This window comes from Balaenoptera ricei, chromosome 5 (genome assembly GCF_028023285.1).
Source record: "Balaenoptera ricei isolate mBalRic1 chromosome 5, mBalRic1.hap2, whole genome shotgun sequence".
NCBI classification, from domain to species: domain Eukaryota; kingdom Metazoa; phylum Chordata; class Mammalia; order Artiodactyla; family Balaenopteridae; genus Balaenoptera; species Balaenoptera ricei.
In genome coordinates, this window is record NC_082643.1 from 7,842,694 (window position 1) to 7,866,226 (window position 23,533).

The window sequence follows — 23,533 nt, forward strand, 5'->3', positions numbered from 1 at the left end:
ACCAGTTAGAATGGGCATCATCAGAAAATTTACAAACAACAAATGCTGGAGAGGGTGTGGAGAAAAGGGAACCCTCTTGCACTGTTGGTGGGTATGTAAATTGATACAGCCACTATGGAGAACAGTATGGGGGTTCCTTAAAAAACTAAAAATAGAATTACCTTATGACCCAGCAAGCCTACTACTGGGCATATACCCAGAGAAAACCATAATTCAAAAAGACACATGCACCCCAATGTTCATTGCAGCACTATTTACAATAGCCAGGTCATGGAAGCAATCTAAATGCCCATCAACAGACGAATGGATAAAGAAGTTGTGGTATATATATACAATGGAATATTACTCAGCCATAAAAAGGAACGAAATTGGGTCATTTGTAGAGACATGGATGGATCTAGAGACTATCATACAGAGTGAAGTAAGTCTGAAAGAGAAAAACAAACACCGTATGCTAACACATATATGTGGAACCTAGAAAAATGGTACAGATGAACCAGTCTGCAGGGCAGAAATAGAGACACAGATGTAGAGAACAAACGTATGGACACCAAGTGGGGAAAGTGGTGGGGGGTGTTGGTGGTGTGATGAATTGGGAGATTGGGATTGACATGGATACACTATATGTATAAGATGGATAACTAATGAGAACCTGCTGTATAAAAAAATAAAGTAAAATTCAAAAATTCAAAAGAAAAGAAGAAAGACAATGGGAAACTGTTTGTTACTGAAAGCCAAAACACAGACGTTCTAGTGAAGATAGCCGTTTATTGGTCCTTGTATGGAATCAAGGTTTCCCATTGCCATTGAAAAAGACCCTTACAAGTATATGTAAGATAAAAAAAAAAAAAAGATGCTACCAGAAAACTACTAGAGCTACTCAATGAATTTGGTCAAGTAGCAGGATTCAAAATTAATACACAGAAATCTCTTCATTCCTATATACTAATGATGAAAAATCTGAAAGAGAGATTAAGGAAACACTCCCATTTACCACTGCAACAAAAAGAATAAAATACCTAGGAATAAACCTACTTAAGGAGACAAAAGACCTGTATGCAGAAAACTATAAGACACTGATGAAAGAAATTAAAGATGATACAAACAGATGGAGAGATATACCATGTTCTTGGACTGGAAGAATCAACATTGTGAAAATGACTATACTATCCAAAGCAATCTACAGATTCAATGCAGTCCCTATCAAACTACCAATGGCATTTTTCACAGAGCTAGAACAAAAAATTTTACAATTTGTATGGAAACCCAAAAGACCTCGAATAGCCAAAGCAATCTTGAGAAAGAAAAATGAAGCTGGAGGAATCAAGCTACCTGACTTCAGACTATACCACAAAGCTACAGTAATCAAGACAGTACGGTACTGGCACAAAAATAGAAATATAGATCAATGGAGCAGGATAGAAAACCCAGAGATAAACCCACACACACATGGTCACTTTATCTTTGATAAAGGAGGCAAGAATATACAGTAGAGAAAAGACAGCCTCTTCAATAAGTGGTGCTGGGAAAACTGGACATCTACATGTAAAAGAATGCAAATTGAACACTCCCTAACACTGTATACAAAAATAAACTGAAAATGGATTAAAGACCTAAACGTAAGGCCAGACACTATAAAACTCTTAGAGGAAAACATAGGAAGAACACACTTTGAAATAAATCACAGCAAGATCCTTTTTGACCCACCTCCTAAAGATATGGAAATAAAAACAAAAATAAACAAATGGGACCTAATGAAACTTAAAAGCTTTTGCACAGCAAAAGAAACCATAAACAAGATGAAAAGACAACTCTCAGAATGGGAGGAAATATTTGCAAACGAAGCAACTGACAAAGGATTAATCTCCAAAATATACAAACAGCTCATGAAGCTCAATATCAAAAAAACAAACAACCCAATCTAAAAATGGGCGGAAGTCCTAAATAGACATTTCTCCAAAGAAGATATACAGATGGCCAACAAACACATGAAAGGATGGTCAATATCACTAATCATTAGAGAAATGCAGATGAAAACCACAATGAGTTATCATCTCATACCGGTCAGAATGGCCATTGTCTAAAAATCTACAAACAATAAATGCTGGAGAGGGTGTGGAGAAAAGGGAACCCTCTAGCACAGTTGGTGGGAATGTAAATTGATATAGCCACTATGGAGAACAGTATGGAGGTTCCTTGAAAAACTAAAAATAGAACTACCATATGACCCAGCAATCCCACTCCTGGGCATATACTGTGAGAAAACGATAATTCAAAAAGAGTCATGTACCACAATGTTCATTGCAGCTCTATTTACAATAGCCAGGACATGGAAGCAACCTAAGTGTCCATCGACAGATGAATGGATAAACAAGATGTGGCACATGTATACAATGGAATATTACTCAGCCATAAAAAGAAACGAAATTAAATTATCTGTAGTGAGGTGGATGGACCTAGAATCTGTCATACAGAATGAAGTAAGTCAGAAAGAGAAAAACGAATACCATGTGCTAACACATATATAAGGAATCTAAAAAAGGAAAAAAATGGTTCTGCAGAACCTAGCAGCAGGACAGGAATAAAGATGCAGGCGTAGAGAATGGACTTGACAAGGGGAGGGGAAAGGGTAAGCTGGGACGAAGTGAGAGAGTGGCATGGACATATATACACTACCAAATGTAAAAGAGATAGCTAGTGGGAAGCAGCTGTATAGCACAGGGAGATCAGCTCGGTGTTTTGTGACCACCTAGAGGGGTGGGATAGGGAGGGTGAGAGGGAGACGCAAGAGGGAGGGGATATGGGGATATATATATATATATATATATATATATATATATATATATATATATATATATATACATATAGCTGATTCACTTTGCTATTCAGCAGAAACTAGCACAACTATGTAAAGCAATTATACTCCAATAAAGATGTTTAAAAAAAAATGATTCCAAGTACTAACCAAGGCTTTGATTTTTTTAGACTTTCTATTAACTTTTTTCTACCTCCATAATTTTTGCAGATTACCATAGTCCCATGGTGCCTGGAGGCATTGGTTCCTGGATCCCCCATGGATTCCAAGATCCTCAATTGCTCAAATCCCTTATATAAAGTGACAGTAGTGCAGTAATACAGTCGACCCTCTGTGTCCGCTGGTTCCACATCCTCAGGTTCTAGCAAATCCATCTGCAGTTGATTGAATCTAAGGATGTGGATCCTGTGGATACAGAGGGCTGACTGTATTTCCCAGTATTCTCTAAGAGAGAGAGAGAGAGAGAGAGGAGGGAGGGAGGGAGGGAGGGAGGGAGGTAGTTAGAAAGGAAGGAAGGAAGGAAGGGAGTGAGCCTAAGCAAATTACTTAGGATTAGCAAGCCTGTTCCGAAGTAAAGACGTGTTGTATTAATAGTTTTTTTAAAGAACATTTTCTTTTCCCCCCTCAGGGACCAAGATTAGCTCAGAGATATTACTTAATCATTAGGAATAGCATTTCCAAAAAGAAAGTCATATGTACTCTTGTAGTAGTTTTGTCAAAATAAAATAAAATTGCTAAAGTAAAATGTCTGACCCAGGACACATGGTGCCACATTAGAAACAGTGTTATGTTCGAACATGGCTCTTGGGCTCATTAAGTGCCTTTTGCTGATTAAGAAAGAGGTCCCCTTGCTCTGATTAAGAAAGAGGACCTCAACCTGGAGGTCTCCATCCTCTATGTAGATGTGACCCACCAAGGGAATGCAGCTTGGAAGCTGGTCCTGGCATTAGAGTCAATCTTGATTTTTCTCCTTACTAGATGTGTGACTTTGGGTTAATTACTTAGCTTCTCTGAGCTTCCATTTGTTCACCTGAAGCATGGGGATATCAACACCCTCATCCTTTTTGTTATCCATTTTCCCATCCCTGCTGCCACTACTTCAGATCAAACCCCCGTCATTTCTCTCAGTAGTTTCCTAACTTGCCTTCCCACTCCACTTTTCACCACTTTAATTTATTTTCTTTCTTTTTTTTTTTTTGGCTCCATTGGGTCTTTGTTTCTATGCGCGGGTTCTCTCTAGTTGCGGTGAGCAAGTGCTACTCTTCGTTGCTGTGCGTGGGCTTGTCATTGTGGTGGCTTCTCTTGTTGCAGAGCACGGGCTCCAGGCACATGGGCTTCAGTAGTTTCAGCACGCGGGCTCAGTAGTTTCTGCACACGGGCCCTAGAGTGCACAGACTTCAGTAGTTGTTGTGTGGGTTCAGTAGTTGCGGCACATGGACTCTAGTTCATGCAGGCTTCAGGAGTTGTGGCGCGCTGGCTCAGTAGCTGTGGCTTGCGAGCTCTAGAGTGCAGGGTCAGTAGTTGTGACGCACGGGCTTAGTTGCTCTGTGGTGTGTGGGATCTTCCCGGACCAGGGATGGAACCCATGTCCCCTGCATTGGCAGGCGGATTCTTAACCACTGCGCCACCAGGGAAGTCCTACCACTTTAATTCTTTCTCCATTCTGCTCCAGGGAGTAATATTTTTTTAACTGGAAAAAAAAAAAATTTAAGTGAGGCCTGTCTGCCTACATTAAAGCCATGAAGATCTTTCCACCGGTTTTGACGGTAAGAACTCCACACTGTAGTGCCTGCTCTTCCTCTTCATTCCCACATCTTAACGCGGGTCTGCTGGACGGGGCGGACCTCTCTCCACCTCTTCTTTCCTTAAATCCCTCTTCTGCTGACCCCTCCCTCACACTCCACATCCTGCTGTTTCACCAACACACCAAGGTGTTTTGCTTCCTCAGTACTTTTGCACGTGTCTTCCTTTTATACTTGGGATGTTCTCTTCCAGCAATCTCCACCAGGTCCTTCCAACCCCATGTCCACACACACACAATTTGCAAACTCCTCATCCAAATCAGTCAAGTGTTCCCCTTTTTACTTGACCACAACCTCTCTGTTCCCTTTTTCAGTATCGTCAATGAACCTTTTTTTTAACCTACTTCTATTAAAGCCCACATCCTGGTTTTTTGCTGTTCTTTTCATATATATTTGTTCCTCATTGCATTGTGATTCCTTGTGGCCAACGGTTGTTTTATTTATCTTTATTTTTCTTTTTTATTTATTTTCTTTAAAAAAATTTTTTTACAGTAGGTCCTTGTTGGTTATTTATTTTAAATATAGCAGTTGTACATGTCGATCCCAAACTCCCAATCCATCCCTCCCCCACCATTTATCTTTATTTTTCAATTCCCATTGCCTATCACGGTATGTTTTCAACAAACATTTCATGTTTGGAAGAAGGTACATAAAACGCCTAACACAGTACTCACAGTCAGGAAGCACTGGTTTCCATTCCTATCCTATGTAAATGAAGGTAGTACGGAATAGTAAAAAGACATTTGGAACACCTGAGCCCAAAGTCCTGCTCTTATTACCGAGCTATTGGTTTGTCCTTGGGTTTCTCCCTTTACTTCTCTGTGCCTTTGTTTCTTTAGCTATGATATGAAGAGAGTAGACCACCTCTTTGAGGCCCTTTACTTAAATGCTTAACTAGATTCAATTGGTTTATGGCTGCTTGGATGTTTCTACACAATGACAAATATGTGAATGAAAAATAAAAGCTCATTACCTGGATGCTCTTAATATATGGTGCCAGACAATTCCAATGGGGAAATAATAATGTGTGAAAATATGTAAAATATATTATTTTTGCATGGTTTGTAAAGTTTATAGTTTTTAACATACTGTCAGATGCATTACTTCATTTTAATTATCACAACACTCTTGATTATTTTCTTCTTATAAATGAGGAAACTGAGACTTAGAGATGTTAAGTGACTTGCACAAAATTGCACAGGTAGCAGGAAATGGCTGGAATGAAAATGCCAGTTTTCTATTAAGATAATGATTCTTTTTTCAGAGATATCAACTATAATCAAGATATTTAAGCAAAAGAGCAAAATTTCCACTTTTTGTGTGTATTATGGAATCAAAATAGGAAGAACTATAATCTTCATTATAGTCATACTTTACAGGATTTTTTTGTTTTGTTTTGCATTTTTGAAATGAAGTAAGAAAAGAAGAAAGAGAGAGAGAGAGAGATACAGGATATTTTAAATTATTAGGTAAAACAGTTGACTATATATCTTAGAAAAACATTTTTTAGGATATTAAAAAGGTTATTTTTTCCAAAATCCACTTCTAAGCAGTCTGTTCTAAAATTAAATGCCAAAAATTATATTTCTTATTCATACGTAGATTGTGCATGCCAAAGTTCGTCTACATTATTATTCAGTCTGTTGGCAATCGTTCCTCTTCCAGGTTGTTGAGTTCATTTATTTCTGGTTATTACAATCTGTTCATATTTTTCCAATTCACCCTTTTATTAAATGAGAAAAGCTATCAAATTTATTTAGGAAATGAGCAGTTAGTCCAAAAGAAGCATCTTTAATGCTTCATAATACTGTTCAAAAGTGTTTTGATGTCCTGCTGTTCATTCAAAGCATTATTATCAATTTACTAATTCAAACATAAGATAATTCATCATTTTTATCAATTTTAAACATGTTCTTTCAAAACTCAAACATTCTTCTGACTAGTTCTGGTGGAGAAAATATCACCTTATGGGAAAAAGGTAGAGTGGAGAGAAAAACCAAAATGACTATCAAATTAATGATTCTCTGCAAACTTTCAAAAATCTTTCCTGCAGTCCCATCTTAACACTTGGTACACATTTACTTTTCTTTTCCTTCCCTGATTTATGTTCATGAATTTATTTTTGCAAATGCTTTTGTAGGTATTTTAGAAACAAATATTATATAAATAGAACTCTTCTAAGAAGTCAATAAAATTTTCCTACACTTAAAAACCTAGATTATAAATTACAACTCTTTTAAGACATATGGCTTATACAGTAAAAGTTAGCATTGACATAGGTTCTCTGTTTGGTCTCACTTGATCATTATAACAACGTTGGAAATTAGTATTTATTGCCCCCATTTTACAGATAAGAGAACAGATTCAGAGAAGGTAAGAAAGACACAGTAAAACAAGGAAAAGTGTTTGAGAGATGCCTAAGTGTGCAGCAACAAGCTTATAAAAGGAGGGACCTGACATCCTCTGGGCCTCAAGGGAAAGGCAGGGATAGGAGCAGGTGTGTGAGAAGCCTCTCAGGGGCAGGTCATTGGGCAAGGACAAAAAAGAGTGGGGCTGAGAGAAATTGGGACAAGGGTGGTAAAGATAACGAAATGACCACTATTGGAGACAGGAGAGAGGGTGGCCAAGTGGACTAAGTGCATTTAGATGGGCCCAGTGACTTATAATAAGACTTGATCTAGATTTTTAAAATATGATGAGTGTTTCTTCATTAGTGAGGCATGCTAGAAAAAGACTGCCCACTGAAAAAAGTGAAGAAAGAAGGCTAAACATTTTTAGAGTGACCTGTCGCATGATGGAGCAAATAACTTTCATTTATCTCCCGAAGTTTCTTATTTTTACGCCTAAATCTTTGGGGGGTGTGCGTGATTATATCAGTAACTTTATTTTTATTGAAGTATATTTGATGTACAATATAAGTTACAGGTGTAGAATATAGTGATTCACAATTTTTAAAGGTTATATTCCATTTATAGCTATTATAAAACATTAGCTATATTCCCTGTGTTGTACAATATACTCTTACAGCTTATTTTATACTTAATAGTTTGGACCTCTTATTCCTCTGCCCCTATCTTGCCCCTCCCCCATCCCTGTCCCCACTGGTAACCACTAGTTTGTTCTCTATATCTATGAGTGCTTCTTTTTTGGTATATTCCCTAGTTTGTTGTATTCTTTAGATTCCACATATAAGTGATATCATACAGTATTTGTCTTTAATAATAATTTGTATTATTAAATATTTCATATAGGAAAAACTACAGAATAATATACTGAACAACAATCTTGTCTATCTTAATATTTTACTAAATTTGCCTTGGAGGATTTTAGGAAATTAGACATTTCAGATACAGGTAAAGCCTACTGTATATCTCTTCTGGTTTCCCTCCTTCTCATTCTTTCCCCAGACATAACATCTATCTTGAATTTGGAATTTATCATTTTTATGTATAGTTTTATAATTTTGCTACTTGTGCATGTATCCAAGAACAATATTTTGATTTACTACACATGACTTTATAATGCTGTTAAACTTTACATATTATTTCTTAATTTGCATTTTTGATTCTATATGTTCTTTATTTTTTTGTAAAGACTTTAATTTTTTAAATGGCCAAAAGGTATGAAGCAATTTCCTTATTCATTTCCTTTTAGCTGAAAATGCTGATAATGTGCCTGAAACTTCTTTGCCTCTAGCTCTTTTTATTTTAATTTATATTAATTAAAAAATTTTTTTATTTTTATTTTTTTATTGAAGAATAGTTGACTTATGTAGAACATTATATTGGTTTCAGGTGTACAACATATTGATTCAATATTTCTATAGATTATACTCCATTTAAAGTTATTACAAAATAATGGCTATATTATCCTGTGCTGTACAGTATATCTTTGTCTTTATTTATTTTATACGTAGTACTTTGTGTCTCTTAATCCCATACCCCTATCTTGCCCTTCCCCACTTCCCTCTCCCCACTGGTAACCACTAGTTTGGCCTCTACAGATGTGAGTCTGTTTCTGTTTTGTTATATATGTTTGTTTTATTTTTTAGATTTCACATATAACTGATAACATTTGTCTTCTACTGTCTGACTCATTTCACTAAGCATAATACTCTCTAGGTTCATCCACAGTGTTGCAAATAGCAAAATATCATTATTTTCTATGGCTGAATGACTGAGTAATATTTCATTATATATACGTCCATATATATATATGAGTACTTAGGTTGATTGGTGTTGGAGCATTCGCTTGGCCCAGGCTGGGGCACAGAGTGGGGTGGTCACAAGAGACCAGTCAGCCACACATGTGGTTTGAACCTGCCCTCTCTGTCTTGTTCTAGGAGCAAGCAAGTGAGTCTGTCTCCTAAAGAGCAGAGTCCAGGCTTCCCACAGCCCTCCTCCTAGCCCCACTAGCCCTCCAACCACTGAAAGGGGTTTATCTTCCCTGTGTCGGACCCCAGGGCTGGGACTCCCAGTGTGTGGCTTGAGCCACTCACTTCCCAGGGAGGATCTCCACCCATGTAATCTCCTTTTTCCTCTGAGTCCCTTCCCACGGGCATAGGTCCTGGTCTGATTGCTTTCCTCCCCTTCCTACCCAATTCTTTGTGTATCTTTCTTACAGCCACGGTTGTATGGGAGTCTTTCTGCCAGTCTCCAGTTAGTTTTCAGTGAGAATTGTTCCACATGTAGATGTATTTTTGTTTTTGTTTTTAATTAATTTTTATTGGAGTATAGTTGATTTACAATACTGTGTTAGTTTCTGTTGTACAGCAAAGTGTATCTGTTATACATATACATATATCCACTCTTTTTAAGATTCTTTTCCCATATAAGTCATTACAGAGTATTGAGTAGAGTTCCCTGTGCTATACAGCAGGTCCTTATTAGTTATCTGTTTTATACATAGTAATGCAGTTTGCAGCAACACGGATGGACCTAGAGATTATCATATTAAGTGAAGTAAATCAGACAGAGAAAGACAAATATCATATGATATCACTTATACGTGGAATCTAAAAAACAATGGTACAAATGAACTTATTTACAAAACAGAAGTAGAGTCACAGATGTAGAAAACAAGCTTATGGCTACCAGGGGGAGGGGGTAGATGTACTTTTGATGTGTTCATGAAGGAAGGAGCGCCATGTCCTCCTGCTTTGCCACCTTGAGTCCCGCCTCCTTTCCTATGGTCTTTCTGAGCATTGTCAATGCTCATGCATATAGCACTGCTCATTCATTTTAGCTGCTGAACAGTATTCTACTGTATGAAAGTACCACACTCATGTATCTGTTTTCCAGCTGATGAATACTTAAGTTGCTTTCAGTTTTCCTTTCTTAAAAACAATGCTTCAATAAAGACTTGTGCCTAGAAGTGAAGTTTCTGGGTTAAATATGATCGAGTTATTTTTCAAAATGGTTGTAGTGTTACACTCTCACCTTCTTCATGCTATGTACGAGTGTTCCTGTTCTTCGCGTCTTCAACAACATTTACTATTTTCATATTTAAAAAACTTCCAATCTGATGAGTATGAAATATTTTATTTCCTTGACTTATAACTATGTAGGTTTATATTTTTACCACCAATTTGGGCTTACTAATCTATGAGTTTTGTGTGATGTCTTTTTTCTTATTGCTTTTCATTTCTTTAAACATTCTGGATGCTAATCTTTTGTTGAAAATATTTTTTTTTTCTCAAGACATGACTTGTCTTTGATTATAGTGTCTTTAGAAATGCAGAAATTTATAATTTTGATATAAATCAAATCATAAATTCTTTTAATTTTTGATTTGTGCTTTTTGCATCTTATTTAAGAAAGCCTTCTCTATGCTGAAATGACAATGATATTCTTCAATATTTTTGTTAAATACTCTAAAGTGTTGTTTTTTCACATTTAGGCCTTTAGTCCATCTGAAATTAATTTATATATACTGTGAGACAGGGATTTAATTTTATTGTTCCAATACCTGAGCATCATGTATTGACTAGATCATCTTTCCTTCCTGGATTTGTAATGACACCTCTATAATATACAAAGTGTCTTCATATGAATGAGTCTCATTCTTAGCTCTCAGTTGCATGACTTAGCATTCAAACTCTGCATCAATTTGTCACATTTTATATTTTTACAGCTTCATCAAAAGTCTTCATATCTGCTAAGGTGAATCCATACTGTCTGTATTCCTCAAATTTTTAGGTTTATTCATAACCCTTTACTGATACAAGAGAATTTTTAAATCAGCTTTTAAATTTCCATATAAAATAACAAAAACTCTATTGGAACTTTAAGGGATTTTGTAATAAAAATAAAAATTAATTAGAAGCTAAATTACATTTTGTTCATTTAAATTTTCCAAACTTAAACATCATTTTACTCAGGTATTTTAATATGTCTTTTCATAGAGTTTTATAATTTTCCCTATAAAAGTCTAAAACCTCATTTGTTAGATTTTATCTAGGCACTTACATTTCCTCTGTCTTTCAAAAAGTACATTTTTAATTTAAAAAATTCTGATGTATTAAATTGCAATTATCTTTTGCATATTTTCTGTGCAATATTAGTTGTGCTGCACTCTTAGTTTTAATAATTTGCCTGTAGACTATTTTGAATTTTCTTGTAGACCATCTTTCTATCTGTAAAGTGTGTATTTATTTTTTTTAATACTCTCACACCTTTTATTTCTTACTCCCAAACTACTGAATTGATCAAAGCCTCCAGTATAATTTGATTAGCAGTAGAGATAGTGGGCATCCTTTTGTTGTTCTTGACATGAACTAGAATGCTACTAACGATAAATATTAAGTTTATTTTTGATATCTGGTAGATAAATATGAAATTTAGTCTTGATTATTTGGTAGAAATATGGTTATCCCTGCTTTTAAATTTCTGATTTACTGTGAGTTTTTCTCTTGAATTACATCAGATGGGGAATTTTATCAGATGCCTCTTCTATCTGATATAGCTATATATTTTTTCTTTGTGTCTTTTGATTAATTACATTAACTGACTTTCGAATATTAAAAATATCCTTATATTCCTGGTGTAAATTCAACTTGCTCAAGATGTTGTTTTAAAGTATTTTAATATAAAAAATACACAATAAATTGTGTGGCATGGTTTCTTAATATCTGTGAGAAAAATTAAACTCATTTTCTTGTAAATATTTTTCTGATTTTTTGGATAAAATTATATTCCCTCATAAGATGAGTCAGTAATTATTCTCTCACTTTTTATTCTCAAGAAGAGTTTATTTACGATTAAGATTATCTCTTCTTTGTCACTACTAAAACATCTAGATCTGTCCTATAGCCTGAATATTTGTGTGCCCCCCAAATTCATATGTTGAAACCTAATCCCCAGTGTAGTGTTATTTGAAGTTGAGACCTTAGGGAGGTGATTGGTTAATGAGTGGAGCCCTCATGAATGATATTAGTGTCCTTATAAAAGAGGTCCCAGAGGGCTCCCTTGCTCCTTCCACCATGTGAGGACACAGGGAGAAGACAGCTGTATATGAACAAGGAAGCAGTACCTCACCAGATACCAAGTGTGCTGGCACCTTGATCTTGGACTTCTCAGTCTGCAGAACGACGAGAAATAAATTTCTATTGTTATGACCAGTATGACAGTCTATGGTATTCTGTTACACCAGCCTGAACAGACAAAGACAGTCTAGTTAAAGAAGATTTGAAGATTTAAAGAAGATTTGAAGACGTGTATTTGCTTCTTCTCCCTGCCCAAATGGATGGATTTATAAAATTGAAAAATAGGTAGATAAGTGATAACTGTCACAGAAGACTGGAGTAAATTTAATCCTAAACTGGCTTCAAAGAAAGCCAAGAAGAAACACAATTTCCACCACAGATGGCAAAACTCTCAGGAACTGGTGGTAACAAGTACGTCTAGAAGTGAGGGTGTAGAAGTGAAGTAGGTGTAAACAAGGAACTCAAAATAGATGTAAAATTTTAAAGTAGATTAACAAGATTTGAATTGCCAAATGGTCTTCTCCACCCCAGCAGAACACTGTAACTTTATTCTTCGGCGGGAATAAAACAGACCATAAGAAACTATATTCAAAACAGGCATTTGTTTGAAAACTTATATAAGAAATATGGTAACCTCAGTCTTCTGGTTGAACCTAGCTCCAAGAATGTCGGCAGCAAGGATTCTACACCCCCAGGCAGGAGATTATAAGAGGCTTGTTTATAGGGTTGCCAGATAAAATTCAGGATGCTCAATTAAATTTGAACTTCAGATAAAGAATGAATAATTTTTCAATGTAACTATATCCCCATTAATAATTGGGTCACATTTATGATTAAAAATTACTCTTCGCTTAAATAGAATAATATTAAATTGGGCATCCTATATTTTTATTTGCTAAATCTGGCAACCTACTTGTTTGAAGAATTTGAACAGCCCATGAGGAAAGACCTAAAGACTTTGACATTCAGTGTCCCTGCTAACACTCGACATTTAACAAGCCCCATGCATGTGCAAAGACTTCCAATCAGCTTTTTAGTGTACCACTTTTTTGTAAGCAAATTCAGTAAATGTGTGATCGCTTTATTCATTAATAACAACTGTTAATACTTTTAGTTGTTATGACCCAAGCTTCACTTTCTGGTAAGTATACACCAAATAGAGCACATCTCTAAATATCAATGCTCCGTGCTGTTGCTTCTTTACCATGGAAATTAAATATTTCCCACCATAACGTTTATTTTTTCTAGAAATATAAGAAAACAGAGAATGTTATGGAAGAATGTGGAGTGATGTCATGCTACTTTGTTGACTTTATTACTATTTTGCTCTTCAGAGGTTGCTTCTAATCCTGCAGCCTAGTACCTCTTTTTGAGGTGAAATTTACACGAACATTAAATGAATCACTTTAAAGTGAACAGTTCAGTGGCATTTAGTGCATTCATAATGTTGTGCAACATTTATCACTATCTAACTCTAATTTGGGGTTATAACCAAATACTGCTTTGGCCACTGGGAGCTCTTTGAGTTGGCTTCTGTGCCCCTTTGACATACCCTCATCAATGTCTAAATTTTTTTTCCAGTTCTACTTTTAACTGGCATTTGAGTTGTTCTCAATTATTATGATGATGAATAGTGCTGCTAAGGACATTTTTGAATATTTCCTGTGTAGGAGTTTATCTAGAAAATTCATTTAAAATAAGAATTTCTGTATCATAGGGTAGATGATAATGCCAAATATTTTTCCCATTTGGTAGCACTGATTTATACTCCCACCAACAGCATATAAGATGTTCCATTGAGTCACATTCTCTGCAACACTTGATACTAACTAATTTCAAGTTTTGCAAATCTAGTAGCTGTAAATCATGTTACATTTCATTTCTCTATTTATTAATGAGGTTGAATACATTTTCAGATGCTCACTTATAATTCATGTCTTCTTCCTGTGGAAGGCTTGTTCACATATTTTGTTCTTTTTCCCATTTGATTCTGTGTGTTTTCTTATTGATATATATGAATTATTTGGCAGTTGTATATATCGTAAATATCTTATGTATTTGTCTTGTCACTTTTTATCATATCTTTAATAAGGAAATAAGTCCTTAGTGTCAACATAGTAATTTTATCTTTTGTTGTTCTTATTACTAAAATTATGACGATTTTTCTCTCAGTATTGTTCCCTAAAATTTTGAGATCTTGTTTCTACATTTAAGTCTTACTCTTTCAGAAACGTAAATTGAATCTATAAAGTGAAATAGAAATAATGGTTTTATTTACTGCTATTGAGTAGTGCTGATATGAACATTTTGTACATCTCTGTGCAGGAGTTTATCAGAAAATACATCTAGGAAGAAATTTCTGTGTCATAGGATATGTGATAATGCCAAATATTTTACTGAATAGTCTTTTCTTTCTCCCAGTGATCTGCAAACACAATCCCTATTATATATAATGTATAGGTTTAAGTTCTCAATTTTCTTTTATTTTTATTTACCTATCTTTAGGCCAGCACCCTCACTGCCTTATTACTAAGTAGACTGCTCTATTTCTCTTCTACAGGGTTGTCTTTTATCACTGACTCTTTGCTCTTTACATAAATTTTAGAATGTATTTGTCAAGTTCCTCCAAAACCATGCTGAAATGATGTTTTGAATTGAACTGAATCTATAGATCAGTATGAAAAGAATACATATCTGTATGATATTGAGCTTTCCTATTCATGGATATGATTTACCTTTCCATCTACTTAGTTCTCTCTTTATGGTTTATCAATTAAGTGTTTTTTAATATTTATTTTTTATTGAAATATAGTTTATGTATAATTCTATAATAGTTTCAGATGTAATATATAGTGATTCGACATTTTCATGTATTATAAAATGATCAACAAATAAGTCTATTAACAACGTCTCCATACAAAGCTCTTACAATACTGTTGACCATAGTCCTTATGCTGTATATTACATCTCCATGGCCTATTTATTTTATAACTGGAGGTTTGTATCTCTTAACCATTCATCCATTGGGTGACCCCCATCCTACCCTCCTCCCCTCTGGAAACAACCCGCTTGTTCTCTGTATCTATGAGTCTGTTTTCATTTTGCTTTCTTTGTTTATTTTGTTTTCTAGATACCACATATAAATGAGATCGTACAGGATTTGTCTCTCTCTATCTGACTTATTTTTGTCTTGTTCCTGATCTTATAGGAAATGCTTTCAGCTTTTCACTGTTGAGTATGATGTTGGCTCTGGGTTTGTCAATAGGCCTTTATTATGTTGAGATATGTTCCCTCTATACCCACTTTGTTGAGATTCTTTATCATAAATGGATGTTGAATTTTGTTAAAAGCTTTTTCTGCATCTTTTGAGATTATCATATGTTTTCTATATTTCAGTATGTTAATGGGGTGTATTACTTTGATTGATTTCCAGATATTGAACAATTTTTGTGCCCCTGGGATAAATCCCTTTTGATCATGATGTATAATCCCTTAATGTATTATTGAATTTGGTTGGCTAATATTTTGTTGAGGATTTTTGTATCTGTGTTCATCAAGGATATTGGCCTGTAGTGTGTGTGTGTGTGTGTGTGTGACATCTTTGTCTTGTTTCGGTATCAGGATAATGCTGGCCTGGTAGAATGAGTTTGGAAGCATTCCTTCCTCTTCAATTTTTTGGGATAGTTTGAGAATAGGTCTTAACTCTTCTTTAAATGTTTGGTAGATGCTATCTTGTCCTGGACTTTTGTTTGTTGGAAGTTTTTTTGATTACTGATCTAATTTCATTACTGGTTATCAGTCTGTTCATATTTTGGATTTCTTCCTGATTCACTTTTGGGAAATGGTATGTTTCTAGAAATTTATCCATTTCTTCTTGTTTGTCCATTTTATTGGTGTATAATTGCTTGTAGTAATTCTTATGATGATCTGTATTTCTGTGGTATCAGTAGTAACTTTCCCTCTTTTATTTATGAATTTATATATTTGGTCCTTCTTTCTTTTTTTCTTTTTTATCTATTCGTTTATCTTTTCAGAGAACCAGCTCTTAGTTTCATTAATCTTGTCTATTGTTTTTTAAGTCTCTATTTTATTAATTTTTGTTCTATCTTTATTATTTCTTTCCTTCTACTAACTTTGGATTTTGTTCTTTTTTTAGTTCCTTTAGGTTTAAAGTTAGGTTATTTATTTGAGATTTTTCTTGTTTTCCTAGGTAAGCATTTATTACTATAAACTTGCCCTTTAGAACTGTTTTTGCTGCATCCCATGGGTTTTAAATATTTGTTTATTTATTTTTTACTTTTGGCTGCGTCGGGTCTTAGGTGTGGCATGCGGGATCTTCATTGTGGCATGTGGGATCCTCCGCTGTGGTGCACAGGCTCTTTGTTGTGGTGCGTGGGCTTCCCTCTAGTTGTGGCACGTGGGCTCAGTAGTTGCAGCACGCAGGCTCCAGAGTGTGTGGGCTCTGTAGTTGAGTCATGCAGGCTCTCAAGCTGTGGCCCACATGCTGAGTAGTTGCAGTCTGCAGGCTTAGTTGCCCCACAGCATGTGGTATCTTAGTTCCCCAACCAGGGATTGAACCTGCATTCCCTGGATTGGAAGGCAGATTCTTAACCACTGAACCACCAGGAAAGTCCCTCCCGTGGATTTTAGATTGTTGTCTTTCCATTTTCATTTGTCTCGAGGTTTTTTTTAAATTTCGTCTTTGATTTCTTTAGTGACCCATTGGTTGTTTAGTAGAGTATTTGTTCAGCCTCCAAGTGTTCTGGTTTTTGCAGTTTTTTTCTTGTAGTCTGGTATCATAATGTTTTAATCAGAAATGATGCTTGATATGATTTCAATCTTCTTAAATTAATTGAAAATTGTTTTTTGGCCTAACATATTATCTATCCTGGAAATTGTTCCCTGTGCACTTGAAAAAAAAATGTGTATTCTGCTGCTTTTGGATGGAATGTGATAGATAGATAGATAGATAATAGATAGATATAGATATATAGATATAGATACATCTGATCTAATGTGTAATTTAAAGCCAGTGCTTCCTTATTAATTTTCTCTTTAGAGGATCTGTCCATTGATATAAGTGCAATGGGTTAAAGTCGCCTACTATGATTGTGGTACTGTCAATTCCTCCCTTTATGTTTGTTAACATTTACTTTATGTATTTAGGTCCTCCAGTGTTTGATGCATAGATATTTACAGTTGTTACATCTTCTTGTTGGATTGATCCCTTTATCATGATGTGATATCCTTTGTCTCTTGTTACAGTTTTAAAGTCAATTTTGTCTGATATGAGTATTGCTACCCCAGCTTTCTTTTTGTTTCCATTTATATGTAATACCTTTTCCATCCCCTCATTTTCAATCAGAGTTTCTTTAGATCTGAAATGAATCTCTTTTAGGCAGCATATATATGGGCCTTATTTTTTTTTATGCATTCAGCCCCCCTATGTCTTTTTTTTTTTTTTTTTTTTCTGGGACAAAGGCAAGACAGAGGGACCTCTCTATGTCTTTTAATTGGAGTATTTAGTCCAGTTACATTTAAAGTAATTATTGATATGTATGTACTTATTGTCATTTTGTTGATTGTTTTCTCTTTGCAGTTCTTTTTTGTTCCTTCTTTCTTCTTTAGTGGTAGCAAATGATTTAGATATATGTAAGTGAAGTAAGAGTTTAAAAATAAACTTTTTTAGTAGCAATTATATTTTCTGGTATGTGTACTTAAAAATAGCTCCAAAATCTTCTTGGTAACTTGTAATTTTAGAGTTTTGCTATGTTATTTCCAGATAAGGCAAAATAGTGAAACATATATTATAGAATGTAAGTTTATATACTTTTGCCTTCCTATTGCAGAAATATTAAATTTGGGTCTCTTAGTAAACATGTTTTGTGTCATCTTTAAAGGCTATGCTGTGAAGAAGCACACATTTCTAGAAATTATAAAATATATTCATAAATTTGTAAATCTAAAAAAGTGCTTGTATGACATATTTCATCTTTACTTAGTTCTTAGTTTTCACTAGAAATTAAGGTTTCTAGGGGTTAATATTTCTAATTAATATGCCTAATTAAAACTACTAGCACTAATAATGGAAACAATTCTCTGTGGAAGGGCAGTAGGATGTGTTTTTTGGCTAAGAAAAGGTATGAGGTATAAAGATGCATTCTCGTTAAGGAAAATGAGAGTAATTTTATCTAAAATAAAACTTTTGGTTATTTCAGAATGGGAAGAAAAAAGTGAAGGACAATCTAGGGACATAGAAATTTGGGAAGAGGGAGAAAATGAGAGAGAGAAGAAATCTTGTGTAATCAAGTTGCCTAAAATTGAATTGTTACTGTGGGGATTTTAAGAATGAGCTTTAATATTAATAGTATAGTGATGTAAAACTAGATCTTTATTTCCTTTCATTGGCTAAAAGGTCAAAGGCTTCTTGGACTGTTGGTCTACTCTTGATAATAAGAGATTATGAAAGGTTTTTCTTTAGCTTTTAAAGTAATCTGCCTAGAACACAAGGATTCTGTATTTTGCCAAAATAATTTCCTGAGTTTATCAGGCCTTTGATTACCTAAACCTAGTACCCTCAACATTAAAAGAGGTAAGTTTTCTCATAACTATGTAACGTTTTGAAATTGCTGACATCCAAATTGAAGCTCACACCAAAAGAACAAAACCTGAGTATCAGGGAAGTGCCCTGTCTGACTGCAAAGGCAGCAACAAATGGAATCTAAAAAGATTGCTGTACATGTAGATTGAGTCCACGCTGCTTATGCAAAAAATAACCCCTTATTGCCAGACTCTCACCATCCTGATTTCCTTGTAACATGACAACAGTCTACTCCTAAATCAGAGAAATTAAGATGGGTATATAATTGCTGTTAATTAAACACACAGTCAGAGCTATGGGAAACCCAAGACAGCTGTTCAATTTTTCCTGGCCCCCTAGCAAACGCAGCTTTTGCATTTCTTCACCCACCATAGTGCATTTAAGATGACTCCAATTGTAAATATACATTGGTGGAAAGACTTCTTTAAAAAATGGTTTACCACCAATGTCTAACCTTTCAGGTCCATAATTCTGGAAAAACTATTTTTGTCCTCAGAAGCCTCAGATGTCCTCCCTCTGGACCAGTTGAGCACCTGAAACTGGACTTCAACCAACTGTCACTTAGTATGGGTTATCAATATGTTCGTGTTATTGTGTGTATATTTTCCAGATTGGATGAAATCTTCCCAGGCTGCAAGGCTGATGCCCTCACAGTGGCAAATTAACTATTAGAAAATGTGTTTCCCATTTGAGGTTTATCTTACACAATTTCCAACACTGAAGGCACCCACTTCACTGGACAAATCATACGAGCCTTAATGGCAACCTTGTAAACTTCTTGGAATTATCATTGTCCTTATCACATTCAATCATCAGGCAAGGTCAAGAGAACTAATGAAAAAAACTGGACTCAAGCAGAACAAGAATTAGTAACAAGAGACTGAATTAACTAATGAGGATAATTATCATTTTTTATGATTTTGTGTTTAAAATATAGCTGTCCTTTAATATTTTTCAGATTTAAAGAAATCTTTTCTCTTAAGTTATCACCAATTTGGTAAAGTATACCTTTATGAACAAAGATGAAACATTTAATTTCTCTCCCTACCTGATTCCTCCAGCATTTGGAAACTCTCAGTGAGTATTCTTATTTTTATGACTATATATATATATATATATATATATATAGTTGTATTTGCATAAGTTCAGTAAGAATCTATTTTCCTTGTTATAGAACACAATTGAAAACATTGGCTATATTACCAAGGTTTTGACTGAAATTGTATTACAGGTAAAATTGAATGTGTATATCCTTGACTTGGCTTCCTTGCCTCAGAGGCTTTTGAAGGTTCAGTCTGAGACTCCTTATGAAAAGATTCAACAAAGTAGTCTTTAAAAGATGGTTAATCACTATTTTTTATCTGCACTTATATAAATAATCAAGCTAAGTTTAATACAGAAAAATTCATTTTATTATGTTTGGTGAAAAATGGGGAGGGGACTAATTATAGAGAGAAAAATTATGTTTGCAACTTTCTGGATATTAGAGTCTAATCCTCATAATTGTCTTTGAGGTTTTGTTATATAACTGTAAACCAGACTGGATCCTGAATTCTTCTAGTTTCCTCAAATATTTGTCTATAACTCACCAAAGTAATGTTTCCAATTTTCTCCCACCCTCCATATTTGGAATCACTAGAAACAAAGACTGCTCTTAAATCTCCTTGGAAGGGACTGAACTAGGTCCTCCTTACTACCCAGATGGCAGTAAACTTCAGGGACTTGAACCTTGGATACCCATCTTAAAACCAAAGAAGAACCCCACCTGATACCTAGTCTTGTACAAATGCTGGAGACTTCCAAACCAAATTGATGGGGAAGAGAAGTAGCTGACATTGAGGTACAACTGCTTCTGCCAAAGGTAATGGATCAACACTTCATGCTTTAAACACGACACCCTTTCTCCTCTTTTCCGTTTCTTTACTCAGGCATTGGCATGGAAAGGTAGCACCCTCATCTGTATCTCCCAGACCATTGCTAACGGGGGTAAACTTTCAAGTTTCTGGGTTTGTCACAAAGATTCTGATCTATCCATAGCTATCTAGACCAGATTTGCCCCTACTCACTGAGAGAGCTCACCAGCAGCACCCATTTTTGCAAGGCATTTAGGATGACTATTTTAGGCTAGGAAAATCTCTTCCCACATGTGCTAAAGACCTGACTGACCCCTGGCTTGAATGGGTAAATGCAGCAATCCCTGTGAATAAATCCATTCTCTGGTTAGGAGTAGAGATAAATGAGAATGTGATCAGACACCTCTTCTTAACTCTTAGAGATATTGCAGATTCCATCATTAAGACACTAGCTGCCCAGCAACAATCCTAAGACTTTCTGGCCAAGTTTCCTCTTGATAATAGAACAGCCCTTGATTATCTTTTAGCTGAGCAAGGAGGTGTCTGTGCTGTGGCCAGCACCACCTGCTGCACCTGGATTGACATTTCTGGGGAAGTTAAGACTAATTTATGTAAGATCCCTGAGAAAGCCACTTGCCTTAAAAGGGTGACCCCTTCATGAGGGTCTTTCTTTGACTGGTTTGTGTCTTGGTGACCATGGCTCCAAACTACACTCCAAACATTTGGAATTATCCTGCTAATAATCCCCCTGGCATATTTGTTGTATTCTCTCAAAAGCTTTAAATGCATGTTCACAGCTGCTAACCACAAAGCAAATAATCTCTCTAGGACTGGAACATCAGAGAAGAAGCAAAGCATTATGAACCTGAAACCATGACCTGTGAATGCCACAGGGACTAAGCAAAAACATCATGACCTATGGTTACCAACCAAAGATCAATAAAGCCATGAGAAATACAGAGCAGTAGCTGAGAGTGACCCTGGTGCCTTAAGTGTTGATCATATGTCTCAATTAGGCTTACAGTTTGATTAAAAGGGGTAAATTGCTGAAGAAGAAGAAGGAGAAGGAAGGAAAGAAAGAAAGAAAAAGAAAGAAAGAAAGAAAGAAAGAAAGAAAGAAAGAAAGAAAGAAAGAAAAAAAGAAAAAAGAAAGGAAGAAAGAAAGAAAAAGAAAGAAAGAGAAAGAAAGAAAGAACGAAAGAAAGAAAGAACGAAAGAAAGAAAAAGAAAGAGAAAAAGAAAGAAAGAAAGAAAGAAAGAGAAAGAAAGAAAGAAAGTAAGTAAGTAAGTGAAGGTGAAGTCACTTGCCCAGAGAACAGCGAACCAAAACTAAATTGCAGTTTCAATCTCTCCCAGGAATAAAATTTCTGGAATTTCCTGGTCAGCACTAGTGAGATAACCTTGCCAGAAACAATTCTTTTTTTCTTTTCTTTTCTTTTTTTTGTTAATACCCTCCTTGTCCCGCACCATTTCTATAAAAACCTTCCATGTTGTATAGCTCCACAGAATGCCCTTCTATTTACTAGATGGGATGTTTCTGGATTCATGAATCATTAAATAAAGCCAAGTAGATCTACAAATTTGCTCAGCTGGATTTTGTTTTTAAACAACACCCAAGCTTAAAAGTTACTATGGTACTGAGTTTAGAACTAACACAATGTTTCCATATGGTCAGACTTCATTTACTAAATAATATCTTCATTAAAATCCAAAGAAGATATCTTAGTGTTCCTCCCAGAGATTAATAATCAAATGATTTTGCTCTGGTTGCAGAGCCTGTTTATTCCTTCAATCCTTTGTCAGTTGCTTAGCTTTTGCAATATTTTATTGATGTGTTTGTTTCTTCTTTTGCTCCTCTTCTCTGGTCTTTGTCCAGAGGACCAGTTTCCAGGAGAGCTTACACTTGCTGGGCACAAGTGGGGCAGGGCCAATCTAACTGCTGTAAGGAAGCATATGTGTCTTCCATAATTCATCCTATGACATGCTCAGCAAGTCTTTCTATTTCTGCAGCTTAGGAAAACTTATGCTTGGGTAGTGATCTCTGACTTTGTCCTGGGGCTATTGGTGAGCCAATCACAATTTCGATTACCCTTGGGTGTTTGTTTTCTTCTTCCATCTGAAAAAGGTGGAGGGGGCCAGATCTCTGCCCTAGGCCTGCGGGGCCTGAAGCTACAGCTGGTGACCCTTTGCTACCAACTGAACCTCCTCCTTTGTCTTTCTCTTCCCTGCTCACTTCTCATTTCCTACCGCAATGGGGCCACCAACCAGGAGAGCCATGGATAATGCAAGACCCTCACCTCATGACACATGCCTCCCTGGGCAGGTGACTGCCTCTATTGGGCCCCAGCAAATCCATGGCCACTCTGCCACCAGCCTCCCTCTGTTCCCCCAAGGACGAGGTGCTTGAACGCCCACTCCCAGCTCACACAGCCATTTATTGTTTATCCCAGCCACAGCAGTCAGGAGGACATTTAATAATGGAACACTAAAATTTCTTTTTTTGGCTTTCTTTAAAATCCTAGGATAAATAGTTCTTCCAAAAATTTGTCAAGAATAGACTGAATCTACCATTTTCAGGGAATATTCTAGAGCACATATTGGACCGTCCCAGAAAACACCCTTTATCGTAATGTGTCCCAGTAGGATTGATTTCTCTTTGAGCCAACAAACATTAACTAAGCATTGAATTACCCATGATTTGTATGGCCTAGGTATTCATTAAGTTATATTAGGAAGCAGAGATTGATGGCATATTCTCCCTTAACGAATGTCCTTGTTTCAAGCAAAAGGCAATTCAAATTCATTCCAGAAACCTAAGAGCTACATCAAATAGTAGGTATTCAAAAATATGTTTGTATTGTGCACGATGGTGGTGATGTTTCTTACAGGGAAAAGCATTTCTCAAATGTATTCGCTGGTCCTTTCAACCTCTCAGCACCTCAGTTCACTCACAGCTGCAAGTGTACTCACTATCTGACC